Source organism: Acanthochromis polyacanthus, chromosome 3 (assembly GCF_021347895.1).
Source record: "Acanthochromis polyacanthus isolate Apoly-LR-REF ecotype Palm Island chromosome 3, KAUST_Apoly_ChrSc, whole genome shotgun sequence".
In the NCBI taxonomy this organism is placed as follows: domain Eukaryota; kingdom Metazoa; phylum Chordata; class Actinopteri; family Pomacentridae; genus Acanthochromis; species Acanthochromis polyacanthus.
This window is the reverse complement of record NC_067115.1, coordinates 42650759-42668724: the sequence shown is the minus strand read 5'-3', so window position 1 is coordinate 42668724 and position 17966 is coordinate 42650759. Positions and strand designations below refer to the sequence as shown.

General features: G+C 41.7%; 1 protein-coding gene and 2 long non-coding RNA genes across 5 annotated transcripts in view; 2 read left to right on the top strand and 1 right to left on the bottom strand.

Annotated features, from left to right (window-relative positions):
* Window positions 1-17966, top strand: part of LOC110972432 (zinc finger protein 391-like) — a 240306-nt gene that overhangs the window by 146192 nt on the left and 76148 nt on the right. The window lies entirely within an intron of this gene.
* On the top strand, window positions 4421-7741 carry LOC127533192 (uncharacterized). Of its 3 annotated transcripts, XR_007940970.1 has the most exons (3): window positions 4421-4577; window positions 7238-7300; window positions 7404-7741. It is a non-coding gene; the product is annotated as an uncharacterized LOC127533192 (long non-coding RNA). The 3 variants fall into 3 exon arrangements; XR_007940971.1 differs by lacking the exon at window positions 7238-7300; XR_007940969.1 differs by lacking the exon at window positions 4421-4577 and having other exon boundaries at window positions 7158-7300.
* LOC127533206 (uncharacterized) lies at window positions 7843-8657 on the bottom strand. Its single transcript, XR_007940986.1, has 3 exons — window positions 8440-8657; window positions 8243-8354; window positions 7843-8159 (listed from the first exon to the last, which is right to left on the bottom strand). It is a non-coding gene; the product is annotated as an uncharacterized LOC127533206 (long non-coding RNA).

Sequence of the window (17966 nt, the reverse complement as noted above, 5' to 3'; positions counted from 1 at the left end):
TGTGCACCAACACGATTTCGTCATGTTTTTCGTGCCGCTCACCACGAAATGTTTTTCGTGTTGCTCACAACGAAACCCGCTGTGGTAATCACAGCTGAAAGTGGTTTATACCAGCGGATTCATGACGATCTAAGCTGTCCATCGGCGTATACTGCTTGTGTGATCGCGTTTGCGGCCGCCGGCCGCCGGACATTCTTTAAATTCCTATGCAAATTGGTAAGTGTACCACCGGGTTATGGTTAGGTTATGGTTAGGTTATGGTTAGGATTATGGTTAGGGTTATGGTTAGGGACGATGTCATGCAAAATATAGCGTTGGATTCGCCATGGTTTTACATTAAAAATACAATACACACATTCGTTTGAAATACGTTCTGGGTGGCACGAAAAGTCCGCCGTTTAAAATACATTGGTGCGCATTTCGTGGTGAGCGGCACGAAAAACATGACGAAATCGTGTTGGTGCGCACGAAACCGAAACAAAAATTTACGTAACAGTTTCACGAATCCTCGTGAGATCGGGCTGCATTATTAGGGGTGTACAAATTCCCAATCGTATATTCTTTATTGAATATAGTTGCCTGGATAATAATGTATCTGCCTTCTGAGTCAACTATTATGTCATTTAAAGTATAAAGTAGCCTCTTATGAATAAGTATAGAGACTCCTCTTTGTCTACTGTTATAAGAGGCAGAATAAACCTGATTGAAATTCATGCCAGTAAGTAATTTTTCTTCAGATTTTGTAGATGGGTTTCTTGTAGGAGACAAATGTCTGCTTTTAATTTTGAAAAATGGTCTAAGATTTTTATTCTTTTCGCCTGTGAGCGAGTGCCACACACATTCCAGGAGACCAGAGTTAGTTTATGCATATAGACTGTTTAAATTCAGCCTTGGATGTATATCTATGTGAGCAGCTTACTGGTATTGGCATGTTATGAAATAAACTCAGTCTACTGATAACGTTGGACGGATGTATAGCGGGGTTTAAATCTATGATGGATGTGGATAACAAGACTGTAAAACATGTCAAACGTGAGTACAAAAAAAACACTGGTGCCTCGACATATATAACACACAAAAGATTTACATAGGGAGTTTGTGTGGGGGGAGAGGGGAGGTGTGAGTTTAGGTGGTTAGGGGAAGCAGAGGGAGGGGAGGTAGACAAAAAGGTAAACAGAAGGGGGTCAAACATAAAAAAGTGAGCCATTATTATAAGTAGCCAAAGAGAGATTAAATACATATACATATATACATACCTACATATATATATATATATACACACACACAATATATACATTATTTTTTAAGTAAATAGACAAAGCTCTTTCGTTTCACCATACTGATCAGAACAGCCAGGGAGTGGTATTGGGGTCCCGGTACAGTTGGCCATCGATATAAAGTTTATCTACAACCAAAGTAGACCGTTTACCCTTCTGCCTGCTCTGCTTCAGTATGGGAAACAATACCTTCCGCCGCTCGTTGATCTCTCTCGGGAATTGATCGTTCATTCCGAAAGAGGTCCCTTTAAGCTCCCGTCCTTTACTTTTAACTAATTCTTTCTGTTTAAAATGTTCGAATTTAGCGATAATAGGACGGGATTTATTGCCTGTACGGGCTCCAAATCTGTGAACGCGGTGAAAGGAAATATTATTCACCGTTTCCTAGGGAATTTTTAAAGCCGTTGTCATAAATTTCTTAATTTCTGTCTCTGGATTATCTGTGGTGCTTTCAGAGATTTCTGAAAATATTAAATTGTCCCGCATACTACGGGATTGGACATCCAGTACCGTTTCTTTAAGCACTTTATTCTCCCTTTTAATCGTTTCCAGCTCGGTTGTAACTGCGGAAAAGGTAGAACGTAGTTCCGCGTTGTCCAGTTGAAGCTCACTTACCTGTTGATAGGCGTTCTCCAAACTTACCTTCAGGTCTCGAATTTCGTCGCGGAGGACTCTGAGAACATCTAATTTTTTATTTATGGACTCCAGGACATCAACCGGGACGTCCGTTGTAGCTAGGTCGTCAGTATCAGTCGAGGAATCGTTTTTCCTCTTTTTAGACGGATTGTCGCGGTTCGGGTCTTCCATGACGCAGTTGTAAAAATATCCGTCGATAAATCGCTCGAGGTCCTCCACGGTGGGTGGTGCTCCAAATCCGCAGTTCGAGTAAGGAAATATCAATAATTAAATGCAAGTAATGCGGTGATTAAATTAAATTTTGTTTCGAGAAAGAGCTAAGACTAGTGATTTCTATTTCAGCAGCAGGGCGCCGCCATGTTGTATTCCGAAATCTCACTGGCAGTCTCGCAAGAGTCACAGCATAGCCTCCTCCTGTATCTTTAACTAGATTGTTAAAGAAATGGAAAGATGTTTTGGGGAAGACAGAGATGTGCTCTCTTGTTGAAGCAGCAAGATTAAACAATATCATATCTAAACAAACAAACAACACGTAATGCGTTACATAAAACTTTAAAGTTGCTGAAAGGCAACATTTTTAACCTTTGGATAGCTATAAAAATTTCAAAGACCTCAAATAAGGAAAAAAAACTTGCTTGAGGTCATTATGCAATGATAAGATAATCCACACTTCACTCCAACTACACATTTACATACAGTCATGAGAATTGTATCAACCTTCTTATCTAAGTAGTGGGAAAAAAGCAAATACATATATTTCCCAATATGTCGAATTACTTTTTTAAAGCAACTAAGATCATGCATTACTGGGCTCTACTTGTAATCACAGAGCTGGAGTTACGAGAGTCACTGTGGGTACTCTAACAATCATTCATGTTTACACTGTCTTTGTCTTGTAAAAGTGCACTCTGAGCTTTGTGGGATCAAGACAGATGGCTGCGCTCTGTGCCGTGACACAAACAATGACACAGTCATCATCATGTAGCAGGTCAGCGGCAATGATGAACAACACTCACCTCTATTCTGGGAGTCAAAGAAAGCGGGCAAAGCAGGCTTTTGGCAATCTGCCTTGCAGCAAATAGTTCCACTATTTGCCATTTCAAACAGAAAGTGAATATGAGATGATTCATCCATCTGTCCATAAGCTGTCCCTGCTTTATCCTGTAGAAAGTCTATCCAAGCTGACATTTGGAGAGAGGGTACACCATCACACCACGATTTCGTCATGTTTTCGTGCCGCTCACCACGAAATGCGCACCAATGTATTTTAAACGGCGGACTTTTCGTGCCACCCAGAACGTATTTCAAACGAATGTGTGTATTATATTTTTAATGTAAACCATGGCGAATCCAACGCTATATTTTGCATGACATCGTCCCTAACCATAACCCTAACCATAACCATAACCCGGTGGTACACTTACCTTTTTTTTTTTTTTTTTTTTTTTTTTTTTTTTTTTTTTTCCCAATTTGCATAGGAATTTCAAGAATGTCCGGCGGCCGGCGGCCGCAAACGCGATCACACAAGCAGTATACGCCGATGGACAGCTTAGATCGTCATGAATCCGCTGGTATAAACCACTTTCAGCTGTGATTACCACAGCGGGTTTCGTTGTGAGCAACACGAAAACATTTCGTGGTGAGCGGCACGAAAAACATGACGAAATCGTGTTGGTGCGCACGAAAAAGAAACAAAAAATTTACGTAACAGAGACAGATAGCAACATACACTCATACTTATGACAAATTTAGAAATATCAGTTCACCCACCAAGCATGGAAGGAAGCCAGAGCATGAGGAGAAAACCCTCACTGGACCAGAGAAAACATGCAAACTTGAGGTAGGCTCATTTGTTCAACAGCAGGTCTCTTTTAAACATGATATTGTGAAGTGAGTGAACTTTCCCCAAGAGATCTACAGTGGTCCAGTGCAACTTGGTGTGGATCACTCAAATGCAGAGAAAAATAGTTATTTAGACTCAGAATAACAACAAATCTCTGGTTTAAATTGTATATAGTTTCTATGGCCAGACATCCATCAGTGCCAAAACACTCTGTAGTTTAATGGCTTCAGTCCATGCCATCCCACAAAGGAGAACAGAGAGGATCAACTGAATGAGCTCATCACCCTCTAGAAACACAGTCATCAGGTCTTCCAACACGGACCTTGATTTCCTTGAGCTAAACAATTGAAGGAGCCAAAATGAGCTTTGAGCTTTGAGCTTTGAGTTCGTGTTGGTAAGGCATTGAAAGACAGCAGCACTTGTACCACTGTCTCTATAATTTGGCTTGGACACCATGGGCCTATTTCACGAAGCAGGTTCAAGAAACTCTGAGTTTCTTCCGCAACTCTGAGTTGATCTACTCAGAGATAGAAAACTCTGAGTTTTCGGATTCACAACGGCTGATTTGAGTTGGGTTAATCAACTCGGAGTAGTTTGACCCGGAGTTATGCGCGTGCACCGCAACTCTGAAAAGACAGCATCAATGGAACCGCGATTCGACGAGTCACCATGGAAACGGGGAAGCGAAAGGCTGCGTTTTTGAACTGGAAGTTTTTAACGCGCTCATATTGCGAGTTTGAACACGTTTTTAGAAAGAAGTGCAACACCGCTGCAGCTGCAAAAGAGAGAGAGACGGCGTGGAGAACAGCCCGGATCAATGCGTAAGTTTAAATGTAGTCCTTTGTAATCGTAATAATATTACAGGGAATAACTGTCTGAATAGCAGCCTAGTAAGTCATTTCATTTAGGTGAAATCTCGCGGGGGAGAAGCGCAGCAGCTTAAGATGAAATATAAAAACATTGTTCAAACAGGGGGCTGCTCAGTGGCGTAGTGGTTAGCACTTTCGCCTTGCAGCAAGAAGATCCCTGGTTCAAATCCCGGGGTGGGCCTGGGATCTTTCTGCATGGAGTTTGCATGTTCTCCCTGAGCATGCGTGGGTTTTCTCCGGGTACTCCGGCTTCCTCCCACAGTCCAAAAATATGCTGAGGTTAATTGAGTACTCTAAATTGCCCGTAGGTGTGAATGTGAGTGTGAGTGTTCGTCTGTGTATGTAGCCCTGCGACAGACTGGCGACCTGTCCTGGGTGTCCCCTGCCTTCGCCCGAGTCAGCTGGGATAGACTCCAGCTCCCCCCGCGACCCTAATGAAGATAAAGCGGTGTATAGAGGATGGATGGATGGATGTTCAAACAGGTCAGACCTCGGCATTATCTCATGGAGGTACTTCATGTTGGTCATGTTTTACATTGTACAGTAGCCTAAATATTAAGTGGCTGTTTGACTGTGCAGTTGTTTTATCCACACATAGCCTAAATGTCTGCATCCATATCATGTCCTGTTAAATAATTAAGCCTATTTAAACTGACATAGACTTCTGCTCAGCCAACAGAAAGAAATTAGATGCCTATAAAACGGTGGTATAAAAGGTCATGGATGCATGTATCAGCCCGGTCTCACGGGGATTCGTGAAACTGTCACGTCAGTTTTTGTTTCGGTTTCGTGCGCACCAACACGATGTCGTCATGTTTTTCGTGCCGCTCACCACGAGCGAAACCCGCTGTGGTAATCACATCTGAAAGTGGTTTATACCGGCGGATTCATGACGATCTAAGCTGTCCATTGGCGTTTGCGGCTGCCGCCGCGGCCGCCATTGCGGCCGCCAGACATCCGGCCGCAATAGCGGCCGCGGTGGCGGCCGCAAACGCCAATCGACAGCTTAGATCGTCATGAATCCGCCTAATTTGCATAGGAATTTAAAGGATGTCCGGCGGCTGCAGTGGCGGCCGCAGTGGCGGCCGCAGCGGCAGCCGCAAACGCCGATGGACAGCTTAGATCGTCATGAATCCGCCGGTATAAACCACTTTCAGATGTGATTACCACAGCGGGTTTCGCTCGTGGTGAGCGGCACGAAAAACATGACGACATCGTGTTGGTGCGCACGAAACCGAAACAAAAACTGACGTGACAGTTTCACGAATCCCCGTGAGACCGTGTTGCATGTATATATATATATACAGTGCCTTGTGAAAGTATTCGGCCCCCTTGAACTTTTCAACCTTTCGCCACATTTCAGGCTTCAAACATAAAGATATAAAATTTTAATTTTTTGTCAAGAATCAACAACAAGTGGGACACAATCATGAAGTGGAATGAAATTTATTGGATATTTTATACTTTTTTAACAAGTAAAAAACTGAAAAGTGGGGTGTGCAATATTATTCGGCCCCTTTACTTTCAGTGCAGCAAACTCACTCCAGACGTTCAGTGAGGATCTCTGAATGATCCAGTGTTGTCCTAAATGACTGATGATGATAAATAGAATCCACCTGTGTGTAATCAAGTCTCTGTATAAATGCACCTGCTCTGTGATAGTCTCAGGGTTCTGTTTAAAGTGCAGAGAGCATCATGAAGACCAAGGAACACACCAGGCAGGTCCAAGATACTGTTGTGGAGAAGTTCAAAGCTGGATTTGGATACAAAACGATTTCCCAAGCTTTAAACATCTCAAGGAGCACTGTGCAAGCAATCATATTGAAATGGAAGGAGTATCAGACCACTGCAAATCTACCAAGACCCGGCCGTCCCTCTAAACTTTCACCTCCAACAAGGAGAAGACTGATCAGAGATGCAGCCAAGAGGCCCATGATCACTCTGGATGAACTGCAGAGATCTACAGCTGAGGTGGGAGAGTCTGTCCATAGGACAACAATCAGTCGTACACCGCACAAATCTGGCCTTTATGGAAGAGTGGCAAGAAGAAAGCCATTTCTCAAAGATATCCATAAAAAGTCTGGTTTGAAGTTTGCCACAAGCCACCTGGGAGACACACCAAACATGTGGAAGAAGGTGCTCTGGTCAGATGAAACCAAAATGGAACTTTTTGGCCACAATGCAAAACGATATGTTTGGCGTAAAAGCAACACATTAATGCAAGGGGGCCGAATAATATTGCACGCTCCACTTTTCAGGTTTTTATTTGTTAAAAAAGTTTAAAATATCCAATAAATTTCGTTCCACTTCACGATTGTGTCCCACTTGTTGTTGATTCTTGACAAAAAATTAAAATTTTATATCTTCATGTTTGAAGCCTGAAATGTGGCGAAAGGTTGAAAAGTTCAAGGGAGCCGAATACTTTCACAAGGCACTGTATGTATGTATATATATATATATATATATATATATATGATTATTTAGTTCTCTTTTGTGTCTTTTTTTGTCTTCTGGCCACTTCACACCACAGACCTTGTAATTGTAAGTAAGCAACACTCCAAAGATTTATCCAAATGGTAGTTTAAGTTTACTGAAACATGTCACTGATCTAGGATGAAGAGGATGAAACTGTGTCTGCTGCCTTTACAGAGGGGGATCCAGAAAGGCATACAGAGGTATGTTACTGATAGTTCTCTTCTCATTCACATTTTGGGTGGAATATAGAGTGTGACATTTAGCCTACACTGAAGTATTGCACATTCTCATCTTTTTTAACAGAGCATGGCTGGACAGCAGCAGGATGGTTCCTCAGCTTCCACTGCACAGACTGACACAGTGAGATGGATGTTCAGGAAACACCAGAGCTTCATTCTGTGGAATTCATGTGCAACTGTATAATTTAATGTCCTCTATGTATTCCCAGTTATCAGTAAAACGGATTTACAAACTGCATTTGCTGAGAAAAATCCAAAAAACAGATTAGGAGGGCAGATCTGGAAATTGAAATACTGGAGCACAAGTTAGAGGTGGTGATGGTCACAGGTGAATTATGTTAACTACTGGAACATGAACTGAACTATCTTTTATTTGTAGGAAATAAAGAAGACCAAATGAAATGTGTATCATGTCTTTATTTGCTGTGGTGGTGATGATGGTGACTTAAACTCTAAAGTGATTATTGCATACGGTGTCTCTGACTGCTCCGCTGTCCTGGATAGCTGCAGGTGGATGGGCTCATCATCTGGGTCTTCAGTTTGTAGGGCAGGGTGTTTCTCTCCTCTAATAGTGGTAATATTATGAAGAACAACACATGCCACAGTAATATCACAGGCCCTCTCAGGGGTCACCCTGAGGAGACGTAGGCTCTGGAAACGGGCTTTCAGCAGGCCTATGGTCATCTCCACCCGGGCTCTGGTCCTGCAGTGAGCCCGGCTAAAGTTCTGTTGGGCGCCTGGTTCAGGGTCAGGGTATGAGGTCATCAGCCTGGGTTGGCATGGTAACCCCTGTCACCCAGCAGAAGGCCATCAAACTCTCCTGTAATGTATAGTGGATACATCAGAGTATATTAAAGGAGAGAGACAAGAGAATTCTATTGTGAAAATCTTTAGGCTGCTGACCACGCTGCAGTCTGTTGCTCAGGTTAGACTCTCCATAAATCCTGGAGTCATGAACAGACCCAGACCACGTGGCCTCCACATTAGAAATGATGTATGCAGCATCACATTTGATCTGGACAGTGCAGAGAATGACAGATGTTGAATTATGATGCAGTCTTTAACATTTAGAAACAGTAGTCAGTCTACCTGTAGCCTACCTGCACATTTATGCTGTGAATGGACTTCCTGTTCATGATGTGAGGGAGCTGTGATGGGGATGTGTGTGCATCTATGCAGCCAATCACACTGGGAAATCCTAAAAGAAATTAAAATGACTAATCCCAGTCTGAGGCTGCAGCACAATGTCATTAACAGAATATGATTTAAAATGAATTTAACAGATCTCTACATCATTCACCTGCAATCCCATGCACAATGATGAGTAAAAGTCGTTTCAGAGCCAGGAAAACTTTTCTGACTGTCCTGCATACAGTTGTCTTACTGTAGTGCTCTGCATCTCCGACATCATGTAAAAACTTCCATTTGCAAAGAACCGCAGCGCAACACACAATATCTGCTGGATGTGAGAGCATGACTGCGGCTGGTAGTGTAAATGTAAGGACAGATTAGGTTGTTTATGTAGATTATGGACTTAAAACGAATACGAAACGGTACCGCTAAACCGATAATTGTCCGGAAATGCGAGAACATTTATGCTCGGTCTGATAACAATCTACCAACGAATATTTAATTATCTGTGCAGTAATGCTGCTCCTTTATCCACTGGATCGTTAATAAAAGCTGTTCTACGCCAAAACTCGCCCGCTTACTGACTGAATGAATGAGGAAATGAAACAGCGTGTGTGGCTGAAAGAGGGCGGAGACAGAGAGAAACTGGAGGTTTTCTCAGATAAACCTGCTGGTGACCAGGTTAGAGTCATAGAGTCTGTTACTGCGGTAACTGACCGAGAGTTTAAGTTACCCCTCTTTGTGAAACAGGCTGGAGTTACCCCGCATTCCCTGGTTAGAGTTACCTCGCTTCGTGAAACGGAAAACTCTGAGTTTCCCTCATTTCAGGGTTAACAAACTCAGAGTTTTCCCTAAACCTGCTTTGTGAAATAGGCCCCATGTGTTCACCATAAGAACATCTCTAGGTGTCTGTGTACATGCACGGAGATGTAGGCGTCCAAGTTCTTATGAGATCACTCTGATCATTCTTGATTTTCTTTCTTTACAAATCCAGTTCCACTCTGCCACTGCCAATCTCAGGTGCTCTCCCTCTAGAACACAAGGCAAGACAATTTCAGTAGAACAAACTGAAATTGGCAATTCACTCCCCGGTATTGATCCCTTTAAAACTAGCCACTCAGCCTTGAGAGCTACCAACCTAGTAAGTTTATATGCATGTTCATGCACACGTGTTTCATTTGTGTGTATGAAGGTGGGTATAAAAAGCTCCTTAGAATCTCAGAGAAGCAGTAACTGAATTGAATAACTAATATAAGATCTCAATGTAGTAAAGTACAATAAAACAATCTCAGGATAAGATAAGATCATCCTTTATTGCTCCCCACACCAGGGGAAATTTTCATTGTTACTGTAGCAACATCTTTCACAGCAGTACTAAACATATGTGTAGTAATAATAATAATATCATTAATATGTACGATATATACAAGAATGACAATGAAAAATAGGTTCATATTGATTATTATCTGTCATTAGTTCTCTGACTATGTGTCTGCACTAAATGATGCCACCATTTGTAGGTGTGTTCATTCAGGCTTATGTCTTATGTTTGAGATTTTTCCATGCTCTGACATATTTCTTTTGTGTTGTTGCAGCTGTTTTTCTCCTTTTGCTCATACAATCAGTCATGTCATTCCCAGCTTCTCCATTTACATTTATCCAAACCTCTCCACATGTTGTGACAAAAATAATTATCAAGGTGGCTGTTGCTGGAAGTTAACACTCTTTCTGCTTCTCTGTCACATGTAAGGGTAGATTTTGGAATTATATGTTTGCACAAATGAGCGATTCTTAACCACATACTGGTCAATTGTTGAAGCTGTTTTTGCAGTGGTTGTGTTTCAGTCCACTTAGAATGCAAAATTCATCACCTAGAATTAGTAGTGCGAACTTATTGCAATCAATCCATTTGTCCTTGTCTCTTGGGCGCTCATACATTCTCATACATTCTGTGATTGCAAACAGTGGCTGCTTGGTTCTCCCAAGATGCTGTGCAAAAAAGCAACAGTAAAAAAGCACTGAGCGTGTGAACAGTGCAGATGATGAAACACAGTGAGGACGAGAACTGAGACACAGGATGCAGCAATATGTCAAGATGAGCACATAATCGCTGAACTGAATGCACAGGTGCAAAGAATTCACAGACATTTTATGGTTTATGAGGCTGAAAGTTACGAACATGTACACCCAGATGTCTGTCGTATTCTGATGTTGCCCAACGTCGTGCTTGTTGATTCACGTCACAGCAGGTTTCCACTCGACATATTTCTTCCGCTGAGTCCGGTGCATGAAGAAATGTTTTAAACAATGACCCAATATCACTGCGTTCTTGTTTTACATGACTAGTTGTCATTTCTCAAATAATTTTTAGCTGTGTTTGGAACTGTCGATACCAGGTAGGCAAGCAACAGTGCATAGTGGCCTTCATTACCACCTTGAATGATCCATCTACTTACCATTAAAGTGTGCACTTCGCAAAATAAAACATCAATAAAACAATAACCACATCTTTCTGTTTTCAGTAAGTGCCCACGTGGTACGATGCATTTGCATCTATCTTAATCCCAGTGTCAAAGAGGCTCTTAAGGAAGCTGCGGTGTATCAAGTTGTTTCTTTAAACATAGGTCTGTCTCCCTAACAAGCATCTATGTTCTGTTGGTAGCTTAATGGGGGGATGTAATTATAGTCCATACAAACATGCTACTCGACACTCAGACAGCAGCACCACTAATTAACCTGGTGTCCTGGGCTTTTGCATGTGAAAATGAAAGCCTGTCAGTGGTTTGTAAAGCTGGTAGAAGAGAGTGTGGGTGAAATCCAGTGGAAAACCTTTCAAAACACAATTTCTGCCTTTCTCTAACAATCATTTTTTTGTGATACGGCATTGCTCGCTACCTCATTACTCAGTATCTATACACGCAAAGTGCTAGTCTCGTCTCTGAATTACTCTTCCAGCTGCAAGGATCTTTCTTTAGTTGTGTCATTTACAGACAAAACTTGTTTTGGGTTTTTTTTTCCACAGTGATAATTATGTCATTTTAGGTTAAAACTTTAAATTTTTAGTGCACAATCAAGGATCTCTATGCAGCCAATGTAGTGTTAGCCAGAATAACAAGCAGTAAAAAGTTTATACACCCAGATAAATAAATGGATTCAGCTGATAATGATGTTACTGCCAGTCACCATTGCTTTTTCAATGACGCAGTAATTCCACTGTTGCGTAACTCTTACATCTTTGGATGAAGTCAACTTTGTGCAAAATAATTATGATACTTCTGGTTAATGGAAACTCAACTGACATGTGGCAAAAGGTCCAGAAGATCCAGTACACAGCTCATTTTTAAAATACTACTTAAATACAAAATCTAAACGACAGCCTGATCTATGTGGCAGTTTAAAAATAACAGAGGATGCCAAAAAGGATGGTAATCTGTACGTTTATTCTGATTTGATTCACATTAAAAATGTGTGTTTGGAGTTCCTGCTGCTTCAGCATTTAGCCCTACTGTCTTGTATTATGGCCTGTGATGGCAAAGGTAAACCTTCTTCCTGACATGGTTGAACTGCTGCCAAAAGATAACGTTTACTGGTTGAAAGAGCAAACAGTTTGTTTTGTGCCTCCCAGAAAACACAGTCAGTAAATGGTGGCATAACAATAAACTGCCTATGTTGATACAGTTCTTCAACCTCCTAGCAGCCAAAGTCATCAAACAATTTCACTGTGATGTTGCAATTTTTTTTCTGTGTGTGTCTATGCAGCTATTATATCACCAATGGCTGCACAAGCCACAATATGCAGGTGGTGTTCCCATTATGCAGTTTTCACCCATAAGCTTGGCGCAGATGTTACACCCCTATGGGGTAGAAACAGAATAGCAAACGAAGAAGTGAAGAAGAAAGCACATATGCACAATTTTAACAACGCACACATCCACATACCAAGCTTCTGCTGCGTCATTCCTAAGGGAAATGTCTTCCATCCTTGCTGTTAATCTCTGCATGTTTTGATAGCAATAGACTTCAACTTCTATTCAAACACACTCACACTTGCATAAAATGATGAGTATGCTAACAACTGTCAGTGTTGAGCTTCGATAGCTATTTTAAATGCACTGTATGTTAGATGCTGTATAGTGATTAACCAGCATTTATTTGTGCATGTTTGGGTTCTTTTTCATGCTCGGTTCAAAGCTCACCAGTTGCTACTATCTCCTGTAAGAAGGTCAAAGTTACAATTAATTCATCTTCTTCTCTCTCTTGAATCAATCATGCTGTTTGACATGATTTGTGAAGTCCAGAAGGCCTGGATTGTAGAATATTACACAGGAAGCTGAAAAGTTGGGGGTGAAATAAAGAGAAGAAATGTTCTTGTTCTCCACTGAGATCTGTTTTCTACTGCTGCTGCGCTGTTTGCAGCTGGCAAAGTATCAGTGTTCCATAATTTCATACAGTGCCTTGTGAAAGTATTCGGCCCCCTTGAACTTTTCAATCTTTCGCCACATTTCAGGCTTCAAACATAAAAATATAAATTTTTATTTTTTGTCAAGAATCAACAACAAGTGGGACACAATTGTGAAGTGGAACGAAATTTATTGGATATTTTAAACTTTTTTAACAAATAAAAACCTGAAAAGTGGGGCGTGCAATATTATTCGGCCCCCTTGCATTAATACTTTGTAGCGCCACCTTTTGCTGCAATTACAGCTGCAAGTCGCTTGGGGTATGTCTCTATCAGTTTTGCACATCGAGAGACTGAAATTCTTGCCCATTCTTCCTTGCAAAACAGCTCGAGCTCAGTGAGGTCGGATGGAGAGCGTTTGTGAACAGCAGTCTTCAGCTCTGCCCACAGATTCTGGATTGGACTCAGGTCTGGACTTTGACTTGGCCATTCTAACACCTGGATACGTTTATTTGTGAACCATTCCATTGCAGATTTGGCTTTATGTTTTGGATCATTGTCCTGTTGGAAGATAAATCTCCGTCCCAGTCTCAGGTCTTTTGCAGACTCCAACAGGTTTTCTTCCAGAATGCTCCTGTATTTGGCTCCATTCATCTTCCCATCAATTTTAACCATCTTCCCTGTCCCTGCTGAAGAAAAGCAGGCCCAAACCATGAGGCTGCCACCACCATGTTTGACAGTGGGGATGGTGTGTTCAGGGTGATGAGCTGTGTTGCTTTTACGCCAAACATATCGTTTTGCATTGTGGCCAAAAAGTTCCATTTTGGTTTCATCTGACCAGAGCACCTTCTTCCACATGTTTGGTGTGTCTCCCAGGTGGCTTGTGGCAAACTTTAAACGAGCCTTTTTATGGCTATCTTTGAGAAATGGCTTTCTTCTTGCCACTCTTCCATAAAGGCCAGATTTGTGCAGTGTACGACTGATTGTTGTCCTATGGACAGACTCTCCCACCTCAGCTGTAGATCTCTACAGTTCATCCAGAGTGATCATGGACCTCTTGGCTGCATCTCTGATCAGTCTTCTCCTTGTTGGAGGTGAAAGTTTAGAGGGACGGCCGGGTCTTGGTAGATTTGCAGTGGTCTGATACTCCTTCCATTTCAGTATGATTGCTTGCACAGTGCTCCTTGAGATGTTTAAAGCTTGGGAAATCTTTTTGTATCCAAATCCGGCTTTAAACTTCTCCACAACAGTATCTGGGACCTGCCTGGTGTGTTCCTTGGTCTTCATGATGCTCTCTGCACTTTAAACAGAACCCTGAGACTATCACAGAGCAGGTGCATTTATACGGAGACTTGATTACACACAGGTGGATTCTATTTATCATCATCAGTCATTTAGGACAACATTGGATCATTCAGAGATCCTCACTGAACTTCTGGAGTGAGTTTGCTGCACTGAAAGTAAAGGGGCCAAATAATATTGCACACCCCACTTTTCAGTTTTTTATTTGTTAAAAAAGTATAAAATATCCAATAAATTTCATTCCACTTCATGATTGTGTCCCAATTGTTGTTGATTCTTGACAAAAAATTAAAATTTTATATCTTTATGTTTGAAGCCTGAAATGTGGCGAAAGGTTGAAAAGTTCAAGGGGTCCGAATACTTTCACAAGGCACTGTATCTGTGTGTTGAGAAGAGGAAAAAAACTAAAGTGTTGTGTGTTTGCGTGTGTGCGTCCTGCATATTCTTTAGTTCTTCAACCACTCCCTCCTTTCCCCCTGCTGTTCTCTAAGATCACATCCCAGATTTAAAAGCTAATATAATCTGACAGTTAATTATCTTAAAATGAACATGCTGACGGAAGCAAAAGAGTCTTGCCATTAAAGAACAAACACGACCCCCCCCCACCCACACACAAATCACAGTCGTTCATAGGATAATTATAGCATTATTTGTGTATTGCTTTTTCTTATTCACTTCCTCATATTCCTATTGACACATGTTGTACATTACAAACATTCAGAAACTAGACGAACTAATCGACTCCACATCAAATGTAGACATTTTCAGTTTGTGGAATTGCTGAGATTGAGTATGTTGTCAGATCTGTGAAATAACATTTAAAAAGGTTCTATTTCATGCATGAATGCATCAGTGAATCAAATCAAAATTTGATGTGACCAGAAAAAAGACATTTAAAGTTGCTAAAACTTGTGCACAGTAAGTGCATGTATTTTAGCAGGGCTTCTGGTTGTCATGTCACTAACCTGGTGACCACTAGCCATCAGGTCAACCCGAGTACAGTTCCTTTTACAACATACGTACATCCGTCCTGTGAAAGTGTTCCCTGCAGAGGTGCTATTGTGCAACTGATCCTTTCCTTCAGCCTGCCTGGAAAGAGATGCAACAGTATCCTCCCCTGGTGATCAATAAAGCTTGTAATGATGTTTTTAAGACCTTATATGTAACAGAATATCATGTCTTCTTGCACGGAGCACCACACAGAGATTTATGCATGTAATACCATATGTGTGTGATTTTGTCAAGTATTGACAATCTTGTAGAACTGTTGCATTTGGCAGTTACAGCCCTAGAAAAAGGGGATCTCTTTTTTTTGTACAGAACTGCGATTCTGTATATGATAAGTGCCATAAACATTACTCATAAACAGCAATACAAACACAAAGCAAGTCAAAGCAGTCCTCTGAGTCTGGACTTCCCACACACCAACGCACGCATACAAGTATATTCTAGTGTGCATACTGACAATACAGTGTACAGAGACACACAAATGCTCGTTGGCACACAGACACACACACTCACTGAGCAAGGGGGAATTCATGTCCAGCTCCAGATTTGCCACCTGAGTGGTCACCCCGTCCACTGGGTCCAGTTTGCTTACTGTCAGGCCTGTGGCTGCTCTGTCTCACAGCGGTATTCTCACAAACACACACACACACACACACACACACACACACACACACACACACACACACACACACACACACACACACACACCCTCTCTCTCTCTCTCTCTCTCTCTCTCTCCAGTAAGTGCACAAGACGAGAGACATGATATTTATTTTTACATAAATATTACTTTAATTTAAAAAAACACGTTCTGAAGGTGTCCATGTCTGGTCTCCCAGGAAGCTGGGGTCGATTACACCCCCACTGAGCACAAGGGTTAACGATGACACCGAGAGGAACTCCGGTGAGGTGGCTGTGTGAAAACCCAAAACAAATGTCATTCTCGATCTTGAGAAAATGTAGCAGTGCTGCAAACGGTCAGGCTGACTAGAAGAAGGAGATCTCTTTTTTTTTGTACAGAACTGCGATTCTGTATATGGTAAGTGCCATAAACATTACTCATAAACAGCAACACAAACACAAAGCAAGTCAAAGCAGTCCTCGGAGTCTGGACTTCCCATACACCAACGCACGCATACAAGTATACACACTGACAATAGGATGTACAGAGACACACAAATGCTCGTTGGCACACACGCCCCCCCCCCCTCCAGTAAGTGCACGAGAGACATGATATTTATTTTTACATAAATATTACTTTAACCCTTTAAGCTGCAGTCAATTCCAGCCGTTTTCAGTTCAAAAAATCGCTAATATTCTATTTTTAAATTTAAAAAAATTACGAAAAATACCGGGAATATTGGACGTGCATTGCAAGATGCATTTCCTTGAAAACGACCGATTCGTGGATTTTATACCGACTTCAGGACATGTTTTGGACAAAATAGTTTACTGGCTTGTTTTGTCTGGATGTAAAAGGTTGGATTATGGCCGTTTTTTGTGGAATCTTTTCATCTGTGTGTAATAATGAACCCGGAAATGTGAGTCGCGCTGTGTGCGTTGAAGCCGTGTATAGAGAACGGATGGATGAATATTCGTTTTTGTCGGACAAATGTGTTTTTCTCACCCGCTGTGGTAATCGCATCTGAAGGTGGTTTATACCGGCGGATTCATGAGAATCTAAGCTTTCCATCGACGTATAGTGTTTGTATAATTGTGTTTGCAGCCGTCGGACATTCTTGAAATTCCTATGCAAATTAGTAGGTGTACCGCCGGCGGTACACCTACTACGCACTGAAGCACAAAGGGTTAGTTAAAAAAAAACACGTTCCGATGGTGTCCATGTATGGTCTCCTAGGAACCTGGGGTCGATTACGCCCCCACCAAGGCGGGACCGAGCACAAGGGTTAAGAGACAGACAAGTGACCTCTCGGCTGGAGAGGAGGGAGCCACTGACTGGAGCGTTGTGAGCTCTGAGCAGATAACAACAGAAACACAAACAACACATGTGCCGTGTTCAGGACAGATACGAGTACGATGGATGCAGTAGTGCCTCCTCTCCCGATTTAATTTTTATTTTTCTACGCGCAATGATAAGGGTTATGGGGGCACAGCAGCAATCATTTCCAATACACTGGCCACCAAACCCATTTTATTTGATCATTTTACCACCTTCGAATACCACGCTTTTGTTTTTAATAACCCAAGGATTTTATGTGTGACTATTTATAGACCACCGGACAGATCTAAACGTTGTCCTTTTATCAAAGAGTTTTCTGATTTTTTAACATTTTTATACAACTCCTATGATAGGATTCTTTTAACCGGTGATTTTAATCTGCACTTGGACAACCTTTTAGACGCCTACTCAGTTGAATTTTTAAATGTTCTTAACTATATGGATTTTAAACAACACACTGATCAGCCGACTCACTCTGGAGGTCACATCCTGGACCTGGTCATCACACATGGCCTGTCTGCGGATGTGACCTCCATAGTCGACTTAGTTATATCTGATAACTACTGTGTGTTTTTTAACATCACCGGTTTTATCCAGCGGGAGATCTCCTCTGGGAACAGTGAGGAGACGCTACCTAACTCCTGAGGTGGCTGCAAATCTTAAAGAGGTTTTAAACAAGCTCCCTCCTACCATTGTACCCGCCCCTTGTGATTTTATTATTGAAAATTTTAACAGTAGGTTACAGTTGGCGTTAGACACAGTCGCTCCTCTGAAAACAAAAAACATTAAAGTAAAACCTACATCTCCATGGATGAATAATATTGAAT